General features: G+C 37.1%; 1 pseudogene; it reads left to right on the top strand.

Annotated features, from left to right (window-relative positions):
* Positions 1-734: 734 nt before the first annotated feature.
* Positions 735-853, top strand: LOC112471255 (annotated as a pseudogene).
* The last annotated feature ends 12,529 nt before the right edge of the window (positions 854-13,382 follow it).

Here is a 13,382-nt window from a genome sequence, read left to right as displayed (position 1 = left end):
AAGGCAGAGGAAGATCAAAAGCTGTGTCTATGGGAATATGAGCAGATTTTTATGATCTTTTCAGGTGTCAGGAACTTGTCCTGATGGTGGGGGCGGGGGACCAATATGTGGAGGTAGACTTAGAATGATGATGGAAAGCCTAAATAGTGATTCTTAACCAGGTTCTGGTAAAAGGTAAGGAAGAGGAAATATGTCATATGTCCAACTGGATTTTCAGCCCTAGAAAATAGAGATTGTAAAAATTAAACAAGTAGGTTCAGTTCTAATACTGTTCCCTCCAATATAGCAGTGTTATTTGGGCTAAATACAAAGAGAAAAAATAGAAAGCCAAGACCAGGAGCAGAGGAATTAACAGAAATTATGCAAACATGTTAGGTTCAATTGAGGGAGGAGGTCGAAAAGGCACTGGACACTAGAGACCCAAGAGAAAAGTCAATGATAATAAGCGCCTGAAGCAAAACTCTATTTCCAGAATCATAGAAGCAAATCCAGCTCGAGGGTAATGCAAAACAAAATTTGACACTTCCTTGATACTTCCTCTAAGTATAAAGGACTATTGTCTGGGTGGGCTTTATGGCTTACTAATTTCAGTAGAGCTAAATCTGCAGGTTCCTGGCACTCATTTGGGATGCCTAGGACATACACTGGTGGAGGCATTGAGAAGATTAAAACATTAAGAATTATAAAATTTGAGAGTCATTAGGTCCTTAGGAGCTTTAAATTTAACCCCTTTTGTCTATGGCCATGCTACCCTGAACAAGCCCAGTCCCGTCTGATCTCAGAAGCTAAGCAAGGTCAGGCCTGCTTAGTACTTAGATGGGAGACCACCTAGGAAGACCAGGTGCTGTAGGTGTAAAAAATTTTTAAAAATAAAGAAAATAAGGTATTGTAAGCTGACAAGGTCCTTGCAATCTGTGAGGTCAACCAAGGGGTGCCCCCCCTAAAAAAAAAAAAAAAAAGGTAAATTTAACCCCTTTTATTTCAAAGATGAGAAAACAGAGGTTCTGAGTGTGTCCGTGATTTGTTAATAATCAAGACCCTGAATCAATGAACCAAAAATCCAGAGACTTTTTTAAAAATTCAAATAAATTTACATCTTTTTTTTTTTTTCTTTTTTTGACCTGTGGAAGACACCAAAGAAATTGTCCAATCCTAGTACAGGAATGGAAATATTTTTCTTCTACCCTTCTAAATTCTTTGGCTGGTCTAATAATCAGATTGACATGAGAAAAAATGAACTTAATTACATATGTACGGGGGCCCCATAAGAATATGAGACCCAAAGGCCATCAGGCAAAAAAGCCTTATATGCCATCCCGAGCTAAAGAGAAAGAGTAGGAGTCTGTGACTTTCCAGGAGAGGAAGACAATTTCCAGGATAATCTGAAGAGCAAATGTTTGGTAAACAAACATTTACATGCTGTGCAGACACAATAGGGCACATGGAGGACTTTGATTTCCAGGCCCTGCCTAGCTCCCCCTTCAGTTTAGCACAACTAATCCATAATTTCGTAGGTCATTTCTAGTGTTTCTGGTGAGAGTTGTTTTTTTGTTTTGTTTTGTTTTGTTTTGTTTTGTTTTGTTTTTGTTTTTGTTTTGTTTTGTTTTTCTGGACCAGGACCTCTATCTAAATTCTTTTAGGCAGTTAAGGGAGAGGTAAAAGTATTTCTTGAATATGCTGGGTCTTGATTATCTTCAGCTCAAAATATTCCACATGCCAAAGTGGCACATTTTAGGAATGCTTATTCTGAACCCCTTCATTAGTTTACTCCATCTCAATTTCTCTTCTTTCTCACATTAATGGCAAAACAGAAATACACCCCCAAAATCATTATGTTGGTTGCCTTATTATTTTGAGCATCATAAATAGTTCTTGTTTTAAATTTGTTACTCATTTTTAATCCTTGCATACCAGAGAGGGTTGGTTAGAGATAGATAGATAGGTAGATAGGTAGATAGATAGACAGATAATAGACAGATAGACAGACAGACAACCTTCAGCTATAAGTGGCTGGACAGACTGCACATGTAACACTCTCCACCTCTTTAGCCTCAGGTATTTGCTTCATTTCTTAAGAAATCAACATCTGACCTTGCTTAATAATTTAGATAATTTATTTTTGAATATGAAGATCAATTGCCCAAAAGAATCTGACTAGTGATGAACTATATTCTGAGGCAGAATTATTTAGTGGGATATGCATCAAGAAAGGCAGGTAACAGAAGACTACATTTTAATCTCCTTACCAGCTGGTGCCACTGAACTCATTGTTTAACCTCCCTGTGCTGCATTCACCTTATTTATAAAATAAATAAATGGGTGGTATTGTATAATGGTGCAGCTACTATAGAAAACAGTATAGACGTTGCTTTAAAAATTAAGAATAGAACTACCATATGCTCTAGCATTTCCTCTTCTGAGTATTTATCTGAAGAATATGAAAACACTAATTTTAAGAATATGAAAAGATATATGTACCTCTATGTTCATTGCAGCATTATTTACAATAGGTAAGATATAAATGTACCTCTATGTTCATTGCAGCATTATTTACAATAGGTAAGATATAAAAACAACTTAAGTATCCATCAACAGGTGAATGGATAAAGAAGATGTGGTATGCACACACGCACAAGCATACGCACACACACACGCAATGGAATACTCTAAGTCACAAAAAGATCAAATATTGCCATTTGCAACAACATGGATGGATCTTGATTGTATTATGCTAAATGAAATAAGTCAGATGGGAAAGGACAAAAACCATATAATTTCACTCATATGTGGAATATAAAACAAAAAAAAACAATAAAAAACTAACAAAACAAAACAAAAACAAACTTATAGAAACAGACAATAGAATGGTGTTTACCAGAAGAGAAGAGGAATGGGGGAAGGGTGAATTGAGTAATGGGGTCCACTAGATATCTGATGATGAGCACACGTACAGATATTGAATTATAATGTTGTACACCTGAAATTTATATAATGTTAGTAACCAATGTTACCTCGATTTAAAAAAGAAAAGAGAAGAAAAGAAAAGAAAAGAAAAGAAAAGAAAAGAAAAGAAAAGTAAAGAAAAGAAATGTGGCATTTATCATACCTGTCCCTCTGGACACCACAAGTGTCATAGTAAAATAAAACAAGGTAATGGACATGAAAAATGCTTTGAAGGTGAGACAAGATTTTATGCTGATGCCAGTTGGCATTATTATTGTGCACTTATCATCATCATTTCCTAATCCTACAAAGTGAGATTAGGTTAGAAAAAGTTCAAAGAAGGCAAAGCTTATTTCTAGTAGTTGACTCTAATTTGTTACTTAGGTAAAATCCAATTATTGTTCTTCCTAAAGTACAGTTTGAGCAGAGTAACATTTTTCATGTAGTTTATACCAATTCATGTTTGTGCGTTGGTATAGTTATGTTAATTTTATGTGAATTTTCTCTCCAGTGCTTTTGCTTTGGAAACAGCATAATAAAATGACTTCTGCTAAATAAATAGGCTTGTTCACAATAACTGATACTTAAGTGAATTTATGCAGGAGGTATTTGGGTGTTGCAGACAAAGTTAACTAGCTGAAAATCCATTAACTGCAAGGCTCCAGATGGATATTTAGGATAATTTCTGAAGTACAAATGTAAAAGTCATGGTAGAATTTTCTTTGGCATATGCATAAAACTTCTACCATGGGCCCATTTAAAAAATCAATATCATAATAATAACATCAAAGAAAAAATAACAAAGCATTATGTGCATGATCAGAAAGCTGCAGCTGAAAGTCCAGCCTCTCCAGACAAATGAAAGATACGTAATTAGCACCTGTAATTTTCTTTGCTCCCTGACGCCCTGAATTTTATGGCGTATCATGCTATAACCTATATGAATTAGATATCAGTAATGACTGAGGCTTCATGGCATTGAAGTAAGAATGTGAAGGGTTTACTTTCACTATTCCTCTCCTGCTTTATGTGTATAATCTCGACCCCATTCCTCACAACCCACTTCACTGGGGTATTTTCTTTTGCCAACCATCAGTCTACTATCCCCTGCCATCTGCCTGTAGATATTTGAGTGATAAAAGTGTACATTGCTTAGAGAGAAAAACTTACATTGTTTAAGAAAAAAACTGTGAATAGGAGCAGAAGCCTAGAACATATAGACCTTTTGCTAGTGCTGCTGACGAAGGGGATGGCAGACTCACTCAATGAATCTATTGACCAGGACTGCATTTGGTGACATTATTCAAATCCCCTATGTGGAGCTGATCTGCCAAGAGTTATGAGAGACACTAGGATAGTGACATTACAAGGTCCTTGCAATCAGGAAGCTTATAATCCAGTTGGAAAATGGGATATTCGCATGAAATATTATCATCAGTCTACCAAACATCCCTCTTTCCCCTGGGTCCCTGTAATTGCTAACATTTATTGAGCATTTGCTGTGTGCTTAGCTTAGCACTTAATACAGATTATTATTTATTCTTTGCAGGAGTTTTATGAGATAGATGAAAGCATGATCCCCATTTTATGGATATGAAAACTGAGCGTTAGTAAGTTTAAGTAGCTTGCCTAAGATCATGCAGCTAGAAAGTGGTAACAGCAGAATTTTTAAGCAAGCTCTGAGCCTGTACTGTCCACCAGGCATTGTACTATCTGTGTAAGGGCTCTTCTCCTCTGTACAAGAAAATCTTCTTGAAAACAGGAAAATTTCTGTCTTATACATCCTGTGTCCTCCATAATCCCTGATATTACTTGCAGAGTTAATATATGCATGTAACTCAATATTTACTGAGAGCCAGCTCCGTATTTGACACACAGTGACATGTAAAAGGATAAAAAAAACTACAAGGCAGTACAAAAATGCCTCATTAATGAACCAGGATACATACTAGCGGCATATTTTCTTATCAGAAATAGCATGATGAATAGGATTTTTTATAGAGAGCATTAAAGTATATTGCAGGAAAATTATTTTATGAAAACATCATCAGTTAGTATTGTGATAATTACCTAGAACATTAGAGAGACCACACTTAAATCATTTATACTGCAGTATAATCAGCTAGTAAAACTGATTTTTACTAGTCAAAGTCAAGTTTGGGGGTTGTCCTGGGTTAAATAGTATCCTCGTAAAATTCATGTCTACCTGGAACCTCAAAATGTGACCTCTTTTGGAATAGGGTGTTTGCAGATGTAATTGCTTAAATTAAGATAAACTCATACTGAATTAGAATTGGTGCTAGATCTAGTGAAAGGTGTTCATATAAGAAGGCCACATAAAGACCATGTGGAGTACTATTGACAACCTGCATAGGAAGGCCCAGGGGTGGGAGATACTTGTTAAAAGTACTGATTTCCGGGAGCCCCTCCAGACTTACAAATCATGATATCCGTGAGGGAGGTCAAGAATCAACAATTTTACTTGGAGGTTTTATGCTTACTAAAGCTTGAAAGCTGAGTTTTGGAGTTGTGAAGATGTATAAAGTATAAGAACTCTCTCTACTGGATGTACTTCTTAGACAAGAAGCTGAGTTATGTAAGATAACATAACAAGGGATACTCTTACTTGTGGCAAAAACCCACTGTAGACATGCAGAGCAGTAGAAGCCATTGTGAATGGGAGTGTATTAGTAAGTGTATTACAAATTCACATAATTTTATTTTTGCCTTCAACTTCAGTATACACTGAATACCCTGGAGATATTCAGTAACAGTTTTGCATGCAGACTGAATCAAACTTTATTGAGAGTGACAGTTACCACTTATTCAATAGTTACACTGTTATAATTATCTCACACACATCATCCCATTGAATATTCTAGATGACCCTGTGGTATTAGTCTATTATTAGTCCTATTTTACTGGTGAAAGTACTAAGAACAGAAGAGTTAAACAATTCACTGGAAGTGACAAAGTAATTAAGTGCCCAAGTTTATTTACAAAGTCTGAATTTAAGCTTATTCTATTTATTCTTTCCCATTCTACCATGGTCTCCTGAATAGAGCACCTCTCTTGTTAAAGCAATGTGGCTTATCTAAAACTGAATCTTGTAACATGGACTGGCTGAACTTGAAGTCATTGGGTAGACATGCCATCTCTTCCAGGAGACCCAATTTTACACAAATATTTAGAGAAAGAAACATCTTTCTTCTAAAATAGGCATGAAAATATAATTGAGTAGAATTTTTTTTAATTGAATATGATTTTAGATAAAAGATGCATATTTAAGGAAACTTTGCAATTGACCAGAATTTCTCAGGCAATTATCAGTGAGCTGGAATATATGAGAATCCTCATTTGGAACTCCCAGCATTCCAGGCTACTTTTCGGTAAATACTGTGAAGTAATTTCATAGACTCCCTCACTAGTTTTGTCCTACACTAGACCTCCTGGGATGTGATGAACCTTTTATTCGTTTGCTTTAATTAGTCCTCTTCAATTGATTTCTACATTAGTTTGCCTCTCCAGTATATTCTGAAAAATGGAGGCATTTACACAAATTTATTTACTTGATGTAGTAGCAATTTTCTCTAATGTGAGCACCCTGATTTTTATTCCTACTGCATTTTCCCAGTGGGTGACAAAAAAGTATGGTTTTAGTCCATTTTGTCAGAGCAAAGTAATTTCCTGGTTGGTCACCAAAGAGAAAAAATGGTTTTTCCACTATTGAGCAGAATCAAGAGCACCATAACAAGTCTTATGTAAGCCCACGACCCACACAGCCTGGAAGGGTACTATTAACCATTTCACCTCCGCTGGCTAGAGAAGAGGCATGGGGAAAGGTCAGAGTTTCTGACTTACATGGAAAACATATAGGCTGCCGCATGACTAGATTGTATGGTGAACTACTATGATCGCAACAAGATCCTCCATAAATAGGGGAAATGTGTGTGTGTGTGTGTATGTGTGTGTGTGTATATATATATATATACACACACATACATATATATGTGTGTGTGTGTGTGTGTGTGTGTAAAATTCCCTAAAAATTAGGACTTTTCTCAAAGTGGACCTCAACACAGTTGAAAAATTTATGGTTTCTGCACATGCAATTCCCCAAATATTTAACTTGGGGGTTAAATACTCTTTAAATAATTTATTTTCCAGAACATGTGCATATATTTCACAACTTATAAATTAAATGAAATAGCAAAATAGAATCTTGGTTAAAGTTTTCCAATGAACGCATCATCAATGATTCTCTCTAAATACTTTTTTATATATATTCACAAAATTAAATTTTAGCTTTTCTCTCTAATCTTCTCAAAAGTATAACATAGAAAATTGTTTGTTGTTGTTGTTGTTTAACAAATAAATCATCCAGTTAAGTTCATGGAACAAATTCATACTTCAGTTCATGTGGAAAGTTTAATCTGGATTTTGGCAATGTCATTTTAAGAATGTCTCTCTAAGCAATTGAGTAGTTACTCTAAATTGTTCAAATATGCCAATTAAACGTACTCATCTTTGTAGTTTGGGTACTTCCTCTCCTGCTGTTTTTTTTACAGACTATTTTTAGACACAGCATAAATGTCTGTATCTAATTGTTTTACTGATAAAAATGCAAACAAAGTCTTTATTTTTACTGATCATCAGCTTTGACCTATAACTGGTATTGGAAACATCAGTGAAAATCAATGATACCCAAAGTGCCCCCTGCGAAATTTTGCAGCACTTAGCATCACAGATGCTGGAATAGAATCAAGTCTAGAAAATAAATTTTTAAAGGATTACAGCAGTAAATATTATATAATAAGGCTCAGTATAATGGGTGGGACATCTGTTGGCTATTTTCAGAAAGCTGTCATTCCATTACCTTCTATTAAAATAATCTTAGTGGATACCTGACTTTTATTCTTTTTTTTCCATATGCCCCCAGTGTTTAAAAAGGTTGGCATGCAGTTAACATTTCTATGTTCTAGTCTTGACTTTCTTTTCCTTTTCCTTTCCTTTTTTGGGGGGGTGGGGTGGGGTGGGATGAGATTTCTTATGGTTTTGTTTTGAATTGGTTGATTATTGTTTTGTGGTTTTTGTTTTGTTTGCTTAAAAAAGGAAAAAAAAAAAGACTGTCTTACCAAAATTAAAATAATAATAGTTTTTTCAGGTAGTATTCTAAATGATCTGAGCTTACACATATAAAACCACATAACTTGAAGTCCAGCACAGAAGTGTTATACAACTGTTAGTCTCTTTTTCTCTGCCCTTCTTCTGAGAAGATGTTGATATTTATAATTGATTTGGTTTTCAAATGTGAAGTTTAGAAGACTGAACTATACCTTAAGATTGTAGTTTCTAAAACATTAGTATTTGTGGATGTTCAAATATCTTTATTTATGTTTAACAATTATCTATCTATCCATCTATCTATCCATCTATCTGTCTGTCTGTCCGTCTATCTATCTATCTATCTATCTATCTATCTATCTATCTATCTATCTATCTATCATGCAAATGTACCAATATACCAGGCACACTGACTCTATGTCTGTAAGTCATGATTTTCTGGGACTGGGGTTCCATTCCCCATGGAGAGTATGGAACAGTGTTTCAGGGAGGACTTGAAGCCACTGTAAAGCAGAGCTCGACTTCCCGGATGATCAGTAAAGATTGAGAGGAGAAATATGTTTTTATATACATACAAGCATGAATATTTAATGCAGCCCACTAAACAAAGGACCATGTGACAAAACTCAAAATTAAATAAAATTTTGCAGGGGGCACTTTGGGTACTATCACAAGTTCCTGAGGGAGACTTAACAATCCCCGGGGGTATTCGCCAATAAATATTTGACAAAACATTTAAATGATAAAACCACTGAAAGTTGAGTTCAATTTTTGAAATATGAAGTAAGAACCAGCCTTATTTACCTGTCAAGGTGATGCCAATGTGGTTTAGAAAGATGTCAGGGAAGATGGAGATACCACAGAATGTCAGAGGGAGGAGAGTAAGGCTATTTCTTCCATAGGGAATCAGGGGCCAACCTTCTACCTTTTTCTCAAATTGTCTTTCTTTTGGAGGTTCCCGAGTGAGGGAGCTGTGGTAATCAAGTCATTCAAAGCCAAATTGCTAGTCCAGTGGATGAGTACAACGGAGGCCTTTTCTATACCCTTCTATTAGCTATATCAATTGCTAAGTGGAAAGATGAATAAAGTAAAAGATGGTGTCTCCCCCAGGGGCGTATAGTCTAGTTGGGTACATGTTCCTTTATCTGGCATTTAGATAGAGTTTATATGAAATAGCTATAAGTAATTAAAAATACAAAGTAACAATCCACCGTTTGGAGTAGATAGTATATTCTAGAGGAGTTAAAGGGAGGATGGAGAGTGGCTGAGAGGAGGGTCATAGGTGAAACATTCTCTTTTCTTTCCTTTCTCTCTTTTGTACACTCCACAAAAACACCCACCCACGCAGGTACCACACATATACACAAGTCACTCCTTTCACCACCCAGCCCTCAGGGGGCATTTTGGATAGAACCACCCTGGTTTGCTACTTTTTATTAAATGAGACATGAACCTATGGAAAATTACTCAAGAGTGATTGTTCTCTTAGGGTTTGTCTTTTGAACAAAAAAAATATATTCTTTTTTGCAGAAATGGGAGAAACACCAGCTTGAGAAAAACAGCTTTTGTTCTGGCAAAATGCTCTTTCAGATGATATGTTAATAAGCTTCCTTTGAACTGTAAATGGTATGTGCCTGGATTTCAGGTGCTAATGGAAACCTTAGAAAATGAGAATGCAGGGGCCGGTTTTCACAGTTACGTGGTGGCTCTCATTCCACTGAGCATCATGACCAGGCTTCAGAGCCACCTTGTGACTTGGCATAACATTTCCACTTTGAGGAGAGATTTTTATTTCTCCTGGTGATGGCATCTTTAAAAATTGTGATTGGTTGGCTTTATAAAGCACTGTCTTCCATGGGCCAACCTCATAAGAAGCAATGAATGATAATTCTTCCTTGAAATATTTAATTACTGTGACCAAAAAAGAGTAATTATTAACTTTGGTAGCTGAACCACCTCTGCAGATGTTTTAATCAAATAAAAGAAAAAGGAACAGTGTTCTCAGAATCAGGAGTATGAAATATACAATAGGGGGTTGCAGCTGGGTTCCCTGGGTTGACGTGAGTGCTGCATGAGTGCTTGATAAACAATAGCTTCATCATTGAAAGAGTAAGTTTATGTCACAGGCTCGACTGTGAAGAAGAACTTTAAGTCAAAAGACCTATTTCTGGCACTATCTTCTCTGTTTAAGGGAACTTAGGGCATCGTGTGAGTGATAGCAAAATGTAAGATGGAGGTCTATAGCTTAACTGAGTTAGAAGCTGAATTATATTAAATCAACGTTTGATTTACCAGCTGCAGTTGGTATTTAGCCAATTTTCTTCTCACCTCTTGATTTGGGTTCTCCCTGAGCAGACTGTGAGGGAAGATTCGAATGCAAGTAGATTGTTTGGGTAAAGTAGGGATAAAGAAGGCCAATATAGAACAAGCAATCAAGTTACCACTCTGAGGAACCAGAATTTTTCCCCCTGGAGAACTCTGCTTTTTTTCCCTCCCAAGGGTGATGAAGTGGAGGTATTAAAACATTAACTCTTGTCAGTCTTTGGTTGAGAGCTGCTGGAGTGGGAGATATTAATTCTCCAAATTCCCAGCTTACTAGAAACTTGGTCAGACTCTCCTAGCACTAAGAAAGCCACCAGGCAAAGAAATGCAGATGCTTGACCATTCTCTGGCTTCTCCTGCTAAGCCATGAGGGGATATGAACAGGGCACACAGTGCCTGTTACACATCCTGGCTACACAGACTCACTTTCTTTTTTATGGATTTGTTAAAACCCATCTAAACAACTAATCTCGTACACAAAAGGGAATACATTACTCTTATACAAAAGGATGTAGATAGCACTAGAAACAAGAAATACATCTGCAGAAATGTATTTCCTTTCAGCTCTGAGTCACTTCAGCCATGATAAGATAGACCTCACCTTGACTTGTTATGGCTGACATTACACAGTTGTCCACGAGCCCAGTTTCCCATCTTCAGAATCGAGTGCACAAAGAGCTTTGAGAGACTCATTTTCCAATGGTGAGTGGCAGATGGAACCCTGATCTCAACAAATGTACTATCACTTTATTTGGGACATATTTATAGTGTATGTTAACTTTTAATGTTTTCTTTTTAAAATGAGTCCTGGCCTCTTAATCATTGGCCATTCCAGGGACCGAATATGGTTGCTTCTCAACAAAGAGCTGGTAGCAGAGTTGGCTATTGGGCAGACCTCAGGTAGCAGGCTTTATCTGTGATTGGCTGCTGCCATTTTCATCACTGGAAATGATATAGAAAGTGAGCATGAAAAGAAAATCATTCAGGTTGCCAAAAAACAGAGGGTTGCTGTCATAGGTGAAGTTTTCTGAGAAACAGACTGAGAAAGAGATTTGTAAGTAGGAAGTTTATTGGATCAAGCTCTTTGAGATCTACCTCAGGGAAAGGGAGAGAAATGAGGGAAGCAGGGTTGAGAAGAGGAAAAAGTGGAACCCACCAGGAGCACTGAAGCTGGGAAGGTGTATTAGCTCGCCAGGTCAACCATAGCAAAGTACCACAGACTGGGTGGCTTAAACAACAGAAATTTGTTTTCTTACAATATTGGAAGCTAGAAATCTGAGATCAAGGTGTCAGCAGAGCTGATTTCTTCTGAGGTCTCTCTCCTTGGCTTGTAGATGGCTGTCTTCTCTCTGTGTGTTCAGGTGGTTTTTCCTCTACCTGTATCTGTTTTTCCTCTACCTGTGTCTGTAACCTAATATACTCTTCATATGAGGACACCAGTCATATTGGATTGTGTCCCATCCTAATGATCTCATTTTAACTTAATTACCTCTTTAAATACCCCAATTCCATATACAGTCATTCTGAGGTCCTGAGAGACATAGGAATTTGGGGAGGGGTAGGACACAATTCAGCCCATAACAAATGGCCCTTCAAAGTTACATCTAATTGAGGGAAGGGGTCTGAGATTTTGGACTGCTGCATGAGTCCAAACAGACCAAAGTAGGTTTGGAATATTTGCAGCCATCCTGCATTTTTTTCACAGCTACCAGTCCTAGGGCAATTAACGTAGCCAAGATTATTCTGTGTTCAGCGACACTAGGAGAATGAATTCTGATAAATGTAATTTGCTTCTTAATGACAAATAAAAACATTCAGAGATTTGGTGTGCATGCAAATACTGCTTTAAGTAGGATGGATGGAGGGCCAGCCTGTGTGAAAAAAAGGCTGATGGGCAACAGGGTAAAGCGCAGCCTTCCTGAAAGATGAACCAACAGCCTCACCAATGCACGCTTGGATATTGGGTTATTTTCATAAAACTGGTTGCCGCTAAAAAATTAATTAAATTTCAGGGTTTAAATATCAATGTTGTAGGTTTTGTGAGAGGTGGAAAACCAGCACCATTGGAGTTTGCTTGGTACCATGAGTCAATCAAGTTTAATAGAGTAACGGAGATGAGGTAACTACTGATGGACTAAAGATGACTGGATGCAGGCTGACTTTAGGAAGAGGGAGAGGGTCAGCATGGGTGAGGTGCTCTTTTCAGCAAAGGACAGTCCTCTGAGAGGATCTCTTCAGAACTGTCAGCCATTGGCACCTTCGGCAACGGGAAGAAGGACGGCCCTAGTCTTAAAGGGCGGGGGCAGGTATGAGTAGCATACCACCACAACCTCTCCAATTGTGACAAGGGATTCTGTTCTTTACCTTTGACTGGCATTTTTCTCAGTTTTTCCCAAGATCATTTCTTTGGTTACAAGGGCATGGCAGGTTACGCTTGCCATGCTAGCATTTAGAAATGCAGATCTCAAGTCTTTGTGTGTGCCTGCGTCTCTTCTTGCTAGACATTTGGAACAACTTCAGGGACCTCGATGGATGTGTCATTTGTGAGGTTGTATACTTTGATCGTTATGAAACAGGCTTGGGAATTAACTTGTACGAATGAGTCTCTAGATCAAATCAAAATAACTCTTGGTTCTTCAGAGACATGACTATTTTTTTTCTTATAGAGTTGAAGAAAAGTCAAAAAGAACAATTTATCAAAACAAAACAAGAAGACTCTGAATTGTGCTTCCATGGAGTAATGACAGGCGAATTGAGTTTGCAAAAAGCCCCCCAAAATAAAAGATCCTTTTTTATGCATACAGAAGCAATTTCACGATGCAGAAATGCCCTTTTAGTGTTTACGGATTACAAATGATCTCCAACTCATCCAAACGTCTCTGAGAATGTGGAGAGAAAAAATTTCCTATTCTGTAATCTAGAGAATGAAATATTAACTTCTGTGGTGGAGTGCACAAATCTGAACATACTTAAGAACCAGAAGAATGATGTTT

Source organism: Pteropus alecto, unplaced genomic scaffold (assembly GCF_000325575.1).
Source record: "Pteropus alecto unplaced genomic scaffold, ASM32557v1 scaffold45, whole genome shotgun sequence".
Taxonomy (NCBI): domain Eukaryota; kingdom Metazoa; phylum Chordata; class Mammalia; order Chiroptera; family Pteropodidae; genus Pteropus; species Pteropus alecto.
This window is presented reverse-complemented; position numbering and strand designations above follow the sequence as displayed.